Genomic DNA, 15,060 nt, shown 5'->3' on the forward strand with positions numbered 1-15,060 from the left:
GGTGATGGGAACTGGGTGGGAGTTCCAGGAACAGGAAGGGGAGGAGCAGGAGGGACTCTGGGCTGATCACGCCATTTCCTGACCTGGTGATGGTGATGGTGTGTTCATGGATAATTTGTGCAAGTCTCTATATACACTACATACACTACAGTGAAACGTGAGGAAAATGAAGTTTTTCAAACTGAACAATCATTAAGTAGTAAATATATATATATCTCCCCATATTTTTTTTTGAGGCGGAGTCTCACTCTGTCGCCCAGGCTGGAGTGCAGTGGCTCCATCTCGGCTCACTGCAAGCTCCGCCTCCCGGGTTCACACCATTCTCCTGCCTCAGCCTCCGAAGTAGCTGGGATTACAGGCGCCCGCCACCACGCCCGGCTACATTTTTTTGTATTTTTAGTAGAGACGGGGTTTCACCGTGTTAGCCGGGATGGTCTCGATCTCTTGACCTTGTGATCCACCCGCCTTGGCCTCCCAAAGTGCTGGGATTACAGGCATGAGCCATGGCGCCCGGCCTGCAAAAAATATTTTAAAATAAAATGTTTTTAGAAAGATTTAAAAAAAAAAAAAGAAAAAGCCAAGCACACATCCCTTTATCCACACACCCTTAACTTCAAATAGCAGAAGAGATGCAAAGCAGCCTGAGTGGGTTAGCGCGGCTCCCAGGCTGCAAACGGAGATGGGCAGTGCCGAAGCCGCGGTCGCTGTTAAAGAGAAGGGCAGCGTAACCAGAGCAGAGATATGAGTGAGTGCTGTGGCTGTTGCTAAACAGAAAACGCAAGGAGGCGAGGTGGGCAGCAGCAATGCTGGGCAGGGTGGGGCGAGGCAGCACTTCCTCCCTGAGCCACTGTCATCACCTGCCTGCTGCGAGAGGAGCACAGGGACACACGAGCGCACAAGGCTCAGCCGGCAGGGCCAGGGCAGGGAAGCCGTGAGGAGAGGAGGGCAAGGACAATAGGGACAGCTGTGGGTGCAGGCCGGACACCCCAGCCGTCTCTAAGGGGAAGGGCAGAGCGCATCCACGCACACTTGCCGGCAGCCCTAGGGTGGGTGGAGGTGCCTGAAGGAGAGAGGCGAGGTGTCTCCCTCAAGGGAGCTTTGCTTCTGTGGAAGGAAGGAGAGAGCGGGTCCGTGGGGAGACACAGCAGGAGAGATGGGGTCCCTCGTGAGGGCCTCAGGGTCGTCAGAATCTGGCTCCCTCAAGCCTGATCAGGACTCAATCATGTAACGACAGCTTGCAGCCCACAAACAGGAGAAAGCAAGGGCCAGCGGCCAAGGTGGCCTGTGGGTAAGGCCATCAGAGCACACGCCACACAGGCTGTGCTCAGAAGAAAGGTGAATTCCACATGAGGACAGGGAGGGTCCTGAGGGACCAGCCTCCAGGACCCTTGCCAGCCACAAGGTCGTCCTCGTCGGACACAAGGGCTCCCAGGAGGAAAGGGCCCTGTGCTCCCAGGGAGAAGTCACACAAAGACCCAGTCCTCCGGCGCAAAGAGCTGCGGTGCTGACCCTCTGCGCCTGCACACATCTGGGGGCGGCGGGGCTCATGCCTGCAATCCAGCTCTGGGCACACACGAGCCTGGCCGAACCTCAACGCGGACTCGGCTTTCACTCTCAAAAGCTGGGTCTCTTCCTACGCTGCTTTTCCACAGAGCTTTGCATTCGTTAGCTGCCTCCATGGGACCAGGGGACCCTTCTATTTTATTCTGTGTGTGCAGTGGGCAGGGCGGGGTGGGCACTGAAACAGCTCTCCAAGGGGCATCTGAATTGAAGACTTCGAGGACAGCTTCCCCCACTACAGCAAGACCCTGCAGCTCCTCGGCAGAGGACAGGAGAACCGAGGCCAGACTCAGCCTCAGGGAACCTTCCTGCGTGTATCTCAGGCAAACTCGTCAACTCAGGCCCCTCCACGAGGCCCAGCCACAGACACAAGAGGGTGGGCAGGCTGCAGCTGCCCCCCCCCCACCACCCCGCCCAGCAGAGGCTGGGGGCACAGACCCATGGCACAGCCCAACAGCAGAGGATGCTGGCCCAGGCATGGGCCCCACCCTCACAGCCGGTGACCCCTGGCCAGCAGCTCTGCCGCTGCACCTCCAGGCTGCCATCCACAGGTGGGCGCCCTCTAGGACTGCCGGGAATGACAGCACACCCGGGGACCCTGCCGGGTACGGAAAGCAAGCAATGCACCATAGTTGACATGGTTATGATAAACACACCATGGGTGTCCACCACACCAGCTGCAAGGTGGGAGATGTGAAAGGGGAAGGGGGCAGCCTCCAGGCTCCTGGCTCCACCACACCCCATCCCATGGCACCCAGGCACACGCTCACCCCACTCGGCTCTGCCACGCCGCACCCCACAGCACCCAAGCACGCACTCACCCCACTCGGGCCTCAACTTCCTTGCTTCCGGGACACACAAGAGGAGATGACCGCTAAGGCCTCCTCAGCCACAACCAAGTGGACGAGACTCAAAACCACCCCAAAGTCCAAAGCAGCACAATGCAGGGGGCGAGGACGTGGGGGCCAGAGCCGGGACACCTGGGGAGGGGGGTCTCACTCCGCTCAGGCCTCACACAGGCGACTGCTCCAATTCATCTCAGTCCACACCACTGAGAAAGCAATGGGGCCGAGGAACAATGGGTCCGAGAATGCCAAGGAACCCAAGCTGGGAGCCAGGCAGTGAATGAGAAAGTGCTTCTCACACCTAGAGAAGCTATGAGGGTGAGAACCCAGGCAGCAGGGGGCGCGGACACCCACAGCCACAGCCGGCCGTCCACGGGCACCAGGCCTCTGGAGATGCAGAAGGGCACGCCCCTGGCACAGGGGACGAGGCAAGAGACACGTAGCAGTGGCAGGGGCTGCCCAGACCAGCAGGGAGCGGCGCCGAGTGGGGAAGGGAGACAGTGAGGCCCTGAGGCTGCAGAGGCATCTGGGACCCCTGGGAGCAGCGCCTGCATTGAGACTCAGTCCATTCTGAGGCTCATGCCTGGGCAGTGTCCCTCAGCAAGGGACGAGGGCCGGGAAGCAGGAGGGGTGCCCCTGCCGTAGGCTTCTGCGCTCAGACCTCCCAGACCAACAGGGAGGGCACGCTCAGCAGCGCGGTGTCACACTGGATCAAAGTAAGACGGAACTGAGAGGAAGCTTCACCTCCAACGGGAGGAAGGCAGCGGAATCACTCATGCGGTGGCCCCATGCCACACAGCTCTGTCTTCTCGGGGCACAGAGGACAGATCAGTGAGGACCGCCCACGACTTCAGACTCTGAAGACACACTCGGAATCACCTTGCTTTGGAGGACTCAAAATGACCTTGAGTCTTTGAGGCCCCAGGACTGGGACTGACTGCACAGCGCCGACCTCTGCCAAAGCCCTGCGGCGCCAGGGCTCCAGTCACGCACCAGGCCTCCACGCAGAAGGCGCACGGCAAACATCCTCCGTCCAAAGATGAGGCCTGCACAGCACATGGCCACGGGGGCCCATGCTTAGTCCAGACAGGAACAAGAGACCTCGGGCCCCAAACCTGTGACAACCAGACACAAAGTAGGCAAGAGTCCCTCCCACTCGCCGCAGAGATCCAAACAGCCAGGGTCCCTCTGCCCTGCTGCCTGGGGTCCCACCAACCATGCCGTACGCGGCAGCAGTCACCCAAGCCATCGTGTGTATGGTCTTGCCTGGTTAACAAGTCAGGAAGGCTACGGTAAGGACAGCCCCCTCAAACAAACGGGCAGGGAGCACAGCACTGCAGACATGTCCATCGAGCACAGCCCTGGTCACGGAGGACACGGGACGCACAAGAGCCGCTTGCTGCCACTGCTCTAGGAGGCCCAAGGGAACGCACTACAACATCCCATAGCTGCCCGGCATGAGCCAGAGGCAATGAAGATCTACACGCCACAGGGCTCACACCACACGCCAGGCATCACACATCAAGGCCCGGTGTCCCCAGAGGTGGGCCCAAGGGGAAATGGAGGAACAGAAGGAAAGCCCCCGGAGGGCCAAATAAAGGGGTTAGAAAAGACGCTACTCGAACTGGACCTCAAAGGCTGAGCTGGAATTTGCTAAGCCAAGAGGGCAGGCGTGGGCATTCTTGAAGAGGAAACAACAGGAAAGTGCTGGAATGTCTGAGGATGGAGGGCACCCTGGCATGGACACGGAGGCCTCCTGACACGATGGGTGGCAAGGGTGACAGAAACACAAGTGACCCCAGTGCACGAGGCTGAAGAGGGTGAGTTTCACTGAGGCTCAAAGGAGACCTCGTGCTCCTAAGCGCAGCGGTAGCACAGCCTCCCATGGTCCAGGAAGGAGCATCCCCCAAGGCACCGCTAACACTGGTGACCAGACTCCACCCCGACCGCCAGGTCAACGTGCAGCAGCCACCACCTGTCTCACCTGGACCCACAGCTCCGCCTGCCCTGTGCACTCTGGCGCCCGGCCCACTGCAGAGGGTGCAGGTCAGGGGCTCGCTCTGCTCCTCAACAGGAGTCGTCTCCCACAGCCCCTGCCGCCTTGGCTTCGTTAGCATTCAACAGCAATTTATTCCTCTCTCTCTGCCTTCTTTTGTGCAGCAGAGATAAGTAATGTTTCTAATCTGTGCTATCTCCCAGCTGCAAATGTTCAAGCACTTTTTTCTTTTTATTTAAAAAAATGAAATCTCATTTTAGATTTGCAAAAGAGACAGCTAGCAATCTTTACTGCACTAACAACCCGCCACCCAGAGGCCAGGCGGGAGCGTGGACGGAAGTGAGTGCATCGGGCTGGGAGACAGCCGAATCTCAGAAGTCGGCACTGGGAGATTCATTTCTCTTCTCTTCAAAAAACCCATTAGACGTGGTTCAGAAGAGGTACTCCTACCCGAGACCCAGGAAGCACCCGGGCCGTGGCTTCCTGTGAACAGTCCTCAGGCGTGAGCTCTCAACCCTGCACGGAGGAGCCCCTGGCAGGCTATCCTGGCCATGAAACTATCCCCAGTGGGACTGGCTGCCGACTGTGAGGAGTCACCTCCCAGCAGCCCAGCCCTCGATGCCCCAGGCACAGCTCAGAAGAACCAGCACCAATGCTCTTGGCGTCACCTGGGCTAACCTAGCACATGGATTTTCAAACTTCTCACAGCTCAAGCCAAGGGGCTGGCTGTGAGCTCCTTACAGGTAGAGGTCATTCCTTACACTTCGCCCCCAGCCACACAAAGCCCAAAACCGTCTCAGGGACATGGGCATTTAATAACTACCTGTTGATGGATGAGGACACAGGAGAGAAGCAAATCCCAGGCAACCACTGAGGTTTGAGAGACAGGTGCACCCTGCTTTACGACGGCCAGTGCAGACAGCTGCAAGTACTTTCTGTTCCGGACCAGCAGGGAAAATGAGGAGGAAAAGGTCTCAAAGCCCAGCTTGTTTCTGAGCAGAGCTAGAAATCCCAGCTGACTAGATCTCCGCGTTCTCCTTTACTCTTGAAACTCTATGAGAGAAAGCACGGCCTTTCGACCTTGGGCCTTTTGACAGATAGTAAGAAGCATGCCACAGCCAGGCGCTTCTGAGCGTGAAGCACCTGTTTCCTGGAGGGGATGCCACACTCCAGACACTACAATGCTGACGCCCTGCTCTGTGGTACTGCCGCTTTGCTTCTGCTTTACCCTACCCACCTGCCCACCCGGCGTGTCTGCCTCGTCCTGGCAGGACAAGCCCTGAGCGGGCCCTGCACCACCTGCAGGCTTCCTGACGCCTGACAGCAGAGATGCTGTCCGTGTCCTGGGCCCTGGCTGCAAACCGGAAGGCGTCCTTGGAAACAGCCGCACTGGGCCAGCACAAAGCAAGCAGGGAGAGCGGGAGCCGCGTCCACCCGAGCCCCAGGTCCCGGCCGCAAATCATCACTTCATCTTGGCAGCTCATTCTGTCTTTATCATCAGTTTTAAATAATTAAGCTGGCCCTGAAGGGGGTTGGAGGGTGGGAGGGGAACAGCTCGCTGCCCACGGCCAAGCCCCAGCGACTGGAGGGGCGGCTCCAGCACGACTTCTGTCGGGAGGGGCGCAGGGGCCTTCAGTGCCCCCCACCTCCACTCTGCAGACACGCCTGACAACTTGACGTTGGTGTTAAAGTCGTATCATTTATGTAACAGTGCAGTTATTAACGAAGCCTCATTTGCACGTGTCAGGGGAAGAGAAAAATCACCTAATTAACCACTTTCCCCATCAGCAAGAGGATGGGGGGAGTGCTGCCAATTTGTTTTCAACGGCTTTCTTCCTACCCTCAGAAACTTGCTCCCCTTTAATGGGAAAAAATTTATAATCCTTTGTCACAAGGGACTAGAAAAATCCTAGTTTCCGCTTTGGGAACATTCATACACCAAAGAGGATGCGGGCTTTTGTGCTATGGAGTCTGGGAAGGGCCACAGCCACTGTGCCTGGTACGAGGCTGGGGCTCCATTCCTAAAGGGTCTCCATCCAGGTGGGTGACACAAGACTGGGGCTCCATTCCTAAAGGGTCTCCATCCAGGTGAGTGGCACGAGACTGGGGCTCCATTCCTATAGGGCCTCCATCCAGGTGGGTGGCACGAGACTAGGGCTCCGTTCCTAAAGGGTCTCCATCCGGGTGGGTGGCACGAAACTGGGGCTCCACTCCTAAAGGGTCTCCATCCAGGTGCCTGGCACGAGACTGGGGCTCCATTCCTAACGGGTCTCCATCCAGGTGGGTGGCACGAGACTGGGGCTCCATTCCTATAGGGCCTCCATCCAGGAGGCTGTGCACCTGGACCCTGAGAGCCAGTAAGGAACAAAGACGCTTCTTCCCTCAACTTACCAAAGTGAGCAGCCTCTATGCTGCCACCCACCAGACTACCGGCTCCATGCTCACCAAAGTGAACAGCTTCTATGCTGCTCACCCACTAGGCTGTTGGCTCCGTGCACACAGGGCCACAGCTGTCTCAGTCACCATCACAGCCCGAGCTGGCCCACGCCTGACATATGCTGGATAAACACATACCAGGCAGGAGAAGGAGGGGTGTGGTCCAGTACACACCGGGGGGCTCTGCAGCTGGGAAGACCCTGACTGGAGGCCGGAATCTGCCAGGGGTGGGAGTGGGCAGATCACACAGCCTTGCTGACCTTGGACCCTCCTGTCTGACTCAGGACTGAGTCTCCCCAGCAGAAGAGGCTGAGAGCACAGGATAAGGTGAAAACGCAGGATAGGTCCTGGCACCAGTCACAGGGCAGACTCTCAACAGATGCCAAGTCCTGCCACTGCACCCACCATCATCACCAACACTGCCGCTGTCACCATAACCACCACCGTCACCATCACCACTGCCACCATCACTAGCACTCTCACCATGTCACCATCACCACTGTCACCCTCACCACCACGGCTACTTGTCATCATCACTCACCACTGTCACCAGTAACCACCATCACCACCATTCTCACGTCACCATCACCACCACCGCCACTGTCACAACCACCATCATCACCGTCACAACTGTCACCATCACTCTCACCACGTCCCCACCATCACCACTGTCACCATCGGTGACACCACGGTCACCACCATCCTCGCACCATCATCGCCACTGTCACCATCTCCACCATCACCAGCACTCTCAGGACCACTCTCCACACCATCACCACCGTCACCAGCACTCTCACCACGTCCCCACCATCACCACTGTCACCATCGGTGACACCACGGTCACCGCCACCCTTGTACCATCATGGCCACCGTCACCATCTCCACCGTCACCAGCACTCTCAGGACCACTCTCCACACCATCCTCAGCATGCGACACATCCTTGTCACTCCAGAGACAACGCCCAGAGACGGCGTCTTCTCCTACCCACTCCTAAGCCGGGCCTCTCCTCAGGTGTATAAGGCACACGGAGAAAACAGGCTCGGCAGAGGTGGCACTGTCCCCTCTCAGGACATCAGCTCCACAACTCAGAGGAGGCAGCCTCCGTGATGCTGCCAACACCTGGGTCGGCGCTGGGTCAGGCCTGGCCACACTGCCTGCCTGCTGGAGACGCGCGTCCTCTCCCACCTCGAGGCCCCTGTGCTTGCTGCTGCCTCTGCCTGGAACAGGCTCTCTCCCCTGCCCCTGCACCCCACAAAGGGGCAGCTCCGACCACGCTTCAGCTCTCAGCCCACGTGGTGTGTCCAGGGGGAGGCCATCCATCCGGCCACACTGAGTGCTAGGTCGCAGCTCATGCCATGGCTGCCCCAGATGGGCCCCGCACACACAGCCATACCTGTGCTCCTGTACTCGGTGAGGGCCTGGGCCTGCCTGCCCTGCCGCTCAGTAGACAGCACATGGGACATCGCTATGCCTACTGATGACGTTTCTGTTTGGAAGAAGTGGGTGAGCACCTGAGAGGACAGAAGGTAAGGCGATACAGCCGTGCAGCAGATCTCACCCGCCCCCGAGGCCACTGCACAGCGGCGGGGCTCTCGACAACCGTGCTCTTGGTTGGGCGGCGCAACCGCAGATGTGCCAGCACTGGGGCAAAGCCCACCACCAGGCAGCCCTGGGAGCCCCTGCAAAGGCCTCTCAGGAGCCGGGCAGCACAGCCAGAACACTGAGACCCGATCCCACAGGGGAGAAGGAGGCAGCGGCCACGAGGAGGAGCCAGGGAGGCAGCTACTCAGAGGGCAGGTGCTGGCCTCCTCCCTGCCCAGATCCCGGCAGTGTGGCATAAGCAGACCCCCTGAACCACTGTGCACGGAGTCCCTCCGCTTTCCCAGGCAGAGGGACAGTCTCACAGGTGGTGTCCGGACTCTGGAGATGGGGTGGGAAAAGGCAAGGAATGCGGGGAGACCACCAGTTCTGATCCCACGCCATACAACACTCCACCCCGCTGGGCGTGGGAGAAAGAGGCCCCCAGGCACACGGCAGAGAATTAAATATGCAGCCGGTGTCTGGAAATCATTCAATGAAGGTAAGGAGTGTGCTCTTCAGCAGCCTGCCTTGAGCAAAAGCATCTCGTGGCAGATAACTAATGATCAGAGCTCTCCGGGCCAGCTGCACAACAGGCAATATCTGTTATTAAAGGCATGCTGCTTTGATGACCAGAAACCTGGATTGGAACCAGGGCAGGCTGGGCCTCCATTTGCGGAACCAGGACAAAGGCAGAGCAGAGAGCGGCAAACTCCCCCCCAGAGGCAAGCCCGGAGTCCCCCGTGCACTGGCGGAGGCTGCTCAGCCCGAGTGGCACTGCACAGGCTCCTGAAGGCAGATGAGACCCTGGAGAGGAAACACAGGAAGACAGCCCCTACAGCCCCGCCCCTCCGCGAAGGAGAGCCGTCACGGCGGCTTGATAGCAGGCCAAGGGGGACGCAGTCTGGCATGCGGAGGCGGCCTGTTGCCTCAGATCCCCGACCCGCATGTCAAGCACGCTGGTGCCTACAGGGGGCGGCTGCGGCACCTGGACACTCGGAACACGCGCTCTGCCACCAGAGACAGGCTGGGCTCTAATGAGAAGGAATGAAATGCCAGCAACTACAGATCTTCCACGAAAGCTCCCCTTAAGCCAGCTCTTCGGTTTAAATGAATTTACTCCTTGTTAAATTCTTAACCTGAAAACATAACTGTTTTATACTTACATGCCTCATTCTGACATCCCTAACGCCTTTGCCGTGAAAGACCTCACTGCCAAATCCCACTTATATTATCTGAGCACAGGTCACATAAATCGCTGCAGCTCCCACGCCAGGCCGTGCACAGCCATGTGGGCTCAGCCTGCAGCTGCCTCTCCTTCCAATGTGCAATGCAGGGTAGGTCCCCCCGCAAGCCCTGGGGACTCTTCCCGGAGCTCAGGGAAGGAAACCGCGCACTTCCTAAATGTTAAAACACAAAGGGAACTACGCACAGTCCGCCTGGAGATGGGATCCCTGGCACAGCCCGGGGGCTGACCCACCCAGTCAGAGCCGGGCTTCCCCAGGGGCCAGACACCGCAGTGAGGGGCTGTTCTGAAAAGAGATCTGCTGGGAAGAAACTGGCTGTGCCTCTGCAGCCCGGGAGAGCCTCACTCTCTGAGGCCACAAACACCGCACCATCCTGCTTGGGGATATTCCAGTGAGCAGAAAGGGAAGGTCTCTGCCAGCAAGGGGTTGGTTACTAACAAAGAGCACTAACACACGAGCTGGCTTCAGGTGGTCACAGCCTGAAAGACAACAAAGCCGGCAGCGAGGTGGAGTGAGGGGGCCCAGCTAAGAGCAGGGGGAGGAAGGCCTCGCAGGGCAGAACATGCCGAAGAAATGGCAGTGCCCTACGGGGCGGTCTTGGCTGGCCTGGCAGCAGCAGAGCAAAGTGCGGGCTCCACGGCAGGGTGGGCAGGCACAGCCTGTGCTAGGGCAAGGCAGGGAGCATGGATCGTCACCCAAGGCACTGATAAAGGACAACCCGAATGTCTGCTTTGTGGCTGCTCCTACAGTGCTCTGACGCCAGGAAGTAACGAGGCCAGGAAGCCCTGGGACCAGCCATGCAGCCTTGCCAAGGCCAGCCACGCACTGTGAGGGTTCTGAGGGAACATGGGGCCTCTCTCACCACAGCCCTGCTTTACCTGGTGGCCTCGGCCTGTCTCCTCACTCCCGCACGGTCCAGTAAGAGACCACCTTCCAGATGAGACCAGAAAGTCCAGGCATGTGAGACGCTCAGCCAAGACCCCAGTCCCACCAGCTCTAGCTCTCTCCTCCTCAACGCTGCTCACCCACCCCGCTCCCCAGCTCCAGGGCAGGGCAGCAGGAAAGGCCCCCATCGTCACAGATATCACCTAGCAACACCTTCTGGAGCACAGTCCCAGAGCCCTATCCAGCTGCGGCCCCACAACCAAAGGGCACCAACACCTCAGCCCTGCCCCTGCCCCTGCCCCACACATGGCCCCGCCCCTCCACTCTGCCCAGCACGAAGCCCCACCCCCCAGACCCACCTATCACACACAGCGCCAGCCATCACACAGCCCTGCCCCAGCACATGGCCCCGCCCCTCCACCCTGCCCAGCACACAGTCCCACCTCCCACCCCCAGCACAGGGCCCTTGCCTCACTAGGCCTAGGCTAAGAATTGGGCCCTTGCCCCACTAGGCCTAGGCTAGGAATTGGGCCCTTAGTGCTGGCACATCGGCAGCGCGCCCCTCCACTGCGTCAGTGCCTTGCATGAAAGGCGCCAGCACGGCAGGCCGCTTCTCTATCGGATCTACATGTCCATCCCTGGAGACGGCCATGGTCACTCACACTCTTCCCCCTTCCCAGGCCCGGCCCCACCCTACCCTTCCCACATGTGCTCCTGGAAACCTGTGCCAAGCCAGCAGGCTCTCCGAGGCTCCCTCTCCAACCCCGCCTAACACCAAGGAGGACACGTGAGCTCCACTCTCCTAGGGGCAGGGGAAGAAGGCAGGCCAGGGGCACAAATCCTTCCGAGGAGACTGCCTCCCTCCTCTCCAGCCCACCAGACCCAGGCTAGAATAGCCCATCACACTCTCGGCCCGTCCCACAAAAGACGCCTGCAGCTGCACTGGAACGTGTTGTCCCGCATGGGCTGTAGGGCCTCCACGAAACCTGAGAGAGGAAAATCACCATTCAGTCCCTTCTGCAGGGCTGCCCCTCCCCAGCTGTCATGAGTCCATGCTGCGGCCGGCTCTCTCAGCTGGGAGCCAGTCACCCTTCAGCCCCCAGGAAGACTCGTGATGGAGACCCTCCTGGCCCTGGCTGAGAGACAGCTGAGTGCAGACCTGGGCAGGGGCACAGGGGTCTAGGACGCAGCTGGCCCAGTCCCCTAGAGGAGCGTAGTCTAGTGTGAAAGAGCCAGGAGGCTCCTGACGCCGTGCGTTCTCACAGGGCCCGGCCCCACAGCCTGGGTCCCAAGGACAGGAAGGGCACCCACATACAGCATCGCTCAGCACCTGGCTGCCTGGGACAGCCGGAAGGCCTGAGGATGGCAGGGCACCACGAGGCGTGGAAGGAGGCCGGGCCCACATCCCTGGCAACACAGAGGAGTCACAAGCACCTTCCCTGCAGGTGGTGAGCCAGGAGTGTGTGGGGCGGGACAGTCAGAGTTGGTGAGGTCTCGCTGCTGGAGCATCTGGTGGCAGGAAGCCCAGTCCAGAGGCTGCAGCCCGAGCCACAGCAGCCCTGGGGCAGAGGGGGCTGGCCCTCGAGGATTATGTGGTCACTGCAGGGTGGTCTTTGCCACCCCACCACCTCCCCCTGAACTACCCGCAGCCTCCTCGCTGGACCCCTGCATCCTCACGCACCGACACACTTCCTGCTCCCTGTCCCAAAGGCCTCTTTCTCCAGGTCGCTCTTCCTACTGTGTGAGGGAACCATGCCACTGCCGCGCTTCCAGTCTTCAACAGCTGCCCGCTGCAATCACGCTGCGATCCCCGTGCTGTGCCAGCCCTGCCGGCGTCCTGGCGGCTCGCCTGGACTGTGTGAGGGAACCATGCCACTGCCACGCTTCCAGTCTTCAACAGCTGCCTGCTGCAATCATGCTGTGATCCCCACACGGTGCCAGCCCTGCTGGTGTCCCAGCGGCTCACCTGTCCCACTTGGTTACCCCTGCCCAGCCCCCAGCTGCCCTCAGGCCTCTGCTCAGATGCTGCCTCCTGGAGATGCCCCGCCTGGCCTCCAGTGACGTCCTTCCCACCCTGTCATTCCACAACACCCAAAGCGTTTCCTTCACAGTGCTTTCGATAATTTCAACGCACTTCCTATGTTTCAAAACATTAGAAGGTATTTGAGGGTCGAAGATGGTAAATGCATGGACACAGTGATGGGTGAAAATGGTTTCTCAGGTGCCACCCAGACCTGCAAGGGCACCCATGGGGATGGTGCCTGGCACATGTCGCTGGACTGTGTCCCAGGCTGTGACACCGTAGCTCTCCACAGAAGAGTCCAGGCAGGGGGCAGGAGACACCGGCGCCCCCCACCCCCCCACAACAGGATGCTCAGCGGGGACATAGAACCCATCCAGGTGCTCGGAAAACACCTGTTTTAAAACTTGCTGACCAAAAACCCCAAAATGGATCATTTTTAAATACAAGGAGCACTAAAGATTTTCATTATGTACGATAACATTCCTATCAGAACAGAACAAACTTGGGGGCTGTAGCAAATGAATTCCGGTGGGATTCATGTCCGCTGATCACTATTCAGGCCCCACCTCATTACCATAGCAGGCTTAATTGGCATTTCATCCCCACATTGTGTCTCACAAATGAACAAGGTGTAATTATGGTAAAAAGAGCGCTCCGACGGTTTTGGTTTAATTCATGTCATTCATCCGCGTCAGAATCAGCACAGATGTTCTACTGGAGGACAGAGAGGAAGATGAGTGGCTTTCAAATTATACTTTTTTAGTTTAAAACTTTATTTAAAATAAAAAGTTATTTAAGTGAAATTTACAACACAGTGTTTTTCTCCCTTTGTTTTACTTGCTGTAGGGCATTAACTTTCAAAGGCTGGTTCTGCTTAATTTGATTTTTCATTTTCAAATGAACATCTGTGTTTAGGTCTAAAAAGCTCTTTGTTTAAACATACAGAGCCCCAGAAAGGGTCTGAACAAAGCCTTCCTCTGTAAACACTTGATTACCAGGAAGGCTTTTCACAGGGAGCCAGGGGTTGGCAGAGGGGGTTTCACTCTGGCTTTCTCTCTAAGGTCGGTAGAAACTTTCATCTCCTTCCAGAATGGGAGAAACAAAGGCAGCAGCCCTGGGGGAATGGCTCAGCCTCGAGCTCCTTCTGAGGTGGGGACACGGCAGGAGCGGCTGTCAGAAGTGGGCCCGGGTGGCCTCCAGGAGCCAGCCCGATCCACGATCAGTTCCATCCCTTCTTCACTGGCGCATCTCTGAGCCAGCAGCTCCTGGGGAAGCGCAGGGCCCCCGGCGAGGGCTTGCAGGAAGAGCACAGGACAGACCAAACAGGCGCCACCAAGTGTGGGTTCCAGACCCCAACCCAGCCATTCCAGACGCATCCCTGTGCTGCCCACACAGCCTCCCTGCACCCACTCTGCAGCTCAGAGCTGCTTACCCTCAGCTCTGGGTCCTCCGCACTCACTTCGGATTCCCATCAGAGGACAGGCCCTGCCTGTGGGCCCATCACCATCCTATCTCCCATCTAGACCGAAAACCCGAGCTCTGCTCCTCCTGAAATGAGGCCAGCCCTCTGGTGTCAATTACATGCAACTATGCAACTTCCCTGGCCTCAGCTGCTGCTTCAGGCCACATGGACAGTCCCTGCCTTAAGCAGCCCATGAGGGCACTGGAGACGCACACAGAATCAGGTGAGGAGAAGCGGCTGCAGCAGCAGCAGGGAACACGGGAACACGGCAACCCAGGAGCCGAACCCGGCACAGCAGGAGCCCCACGCCCGCCAACCCCAGGAGGACACTCAGGAGTGGGGCCCCAAGGACTGTGTCATTTCAACTCACTTCCTATGTTTGTAAACATCAGAACTCATAGCAGGGAGGTGTGTGGCCTCAGGATCCCAGCAACAGCCCCCAACAGCCTCGAGATGCTCTGGCGTCAGCTTTAGGGACTACATCAGAAGACTTCCCCACAATCAAAGATTGTCAAGAGCTGGTTAACATAGGAAGTTTAGCAAGAGCTCACTGCGGCTGTGTGGGTCTAAATAGTTTTAAACACTTCTGTGTTTTTATAGCATTATATTTAGAAACCTCTAAATAAAACTCATGGCGAGTGTTGCAATAATATACATTTTTTAAACTAATTGAATGTTGCCATTACAAGTGCTATTTTGGACAATCTGCTAAATATGTAATTTAGGAATTAAGATTCATATCTTACAGGATACGCTAATTATTCCTTTGAATCAGTTTGGGTACTTTCTGAACACACACAAGAAGTCTGAGAGTTGGCGACAACATCCACCCCTCTTCTCCACGGCGCAGAGGTCAGGCCACTAATAAGGGCACAAGCGTGGGCTCAGCACAGTCGTGAGAGCACAGACCCAGCTGTGCAGGCCGGAGGTGGCCATGGGGCCCACGCCTTTCCAGTCCAGGAGGCTCTGGCTCAAAGCAGCAGGAAGTTCTGTTTATTAAACCACAGCCGATTCTCCTAAGGCTCCC

At 58.1% G+C, this 15,060-nt stretch overlaps 1 protein-coding gene across 31 annotated transcripts in view; it reads right to left on the bottom strand.

Moving 5' to 3' along the window:
* The window catches only part of MAD1L1 (mitotic arrest deficient 1 like 1), a 414,737-nt gene that overhangs the window by 275,820 nt on the left and 123,857 nt on the right, over positions 1–15,060 (bottom strand). Inside the window, exon 1 of one of the 31 annotated variants that reach the window (XM_054545716.1) lies at positions 10,542–10,681. The exons of the other annotated variants lie outside the window; for them this stretch is intronic. The gene's annotated coding sequence lies outside the window, so the exon portion shown is untranslated. Of the gene's footprint in view, positions 1–10,541; positions 10,682–15,060 lie in introns of those variants that run through there. 31 annotated transcript variants of the gene reach the window in all.

This window comes from Pongo abelii, chromosome 6 (genome assembly GCF_028885655.2).
Source record: "Pongo abelii isolate AG06213 chromosome 6, NHGRI_mPonAbe1-v2.0_pri, whole genome shotgun sequence".
NCBI classification, from domain to species: Eukaryota; Metazoa; Chordata; class Mammalia; order Primates; family Hominidae; genus Pongo; species Pongo abelii.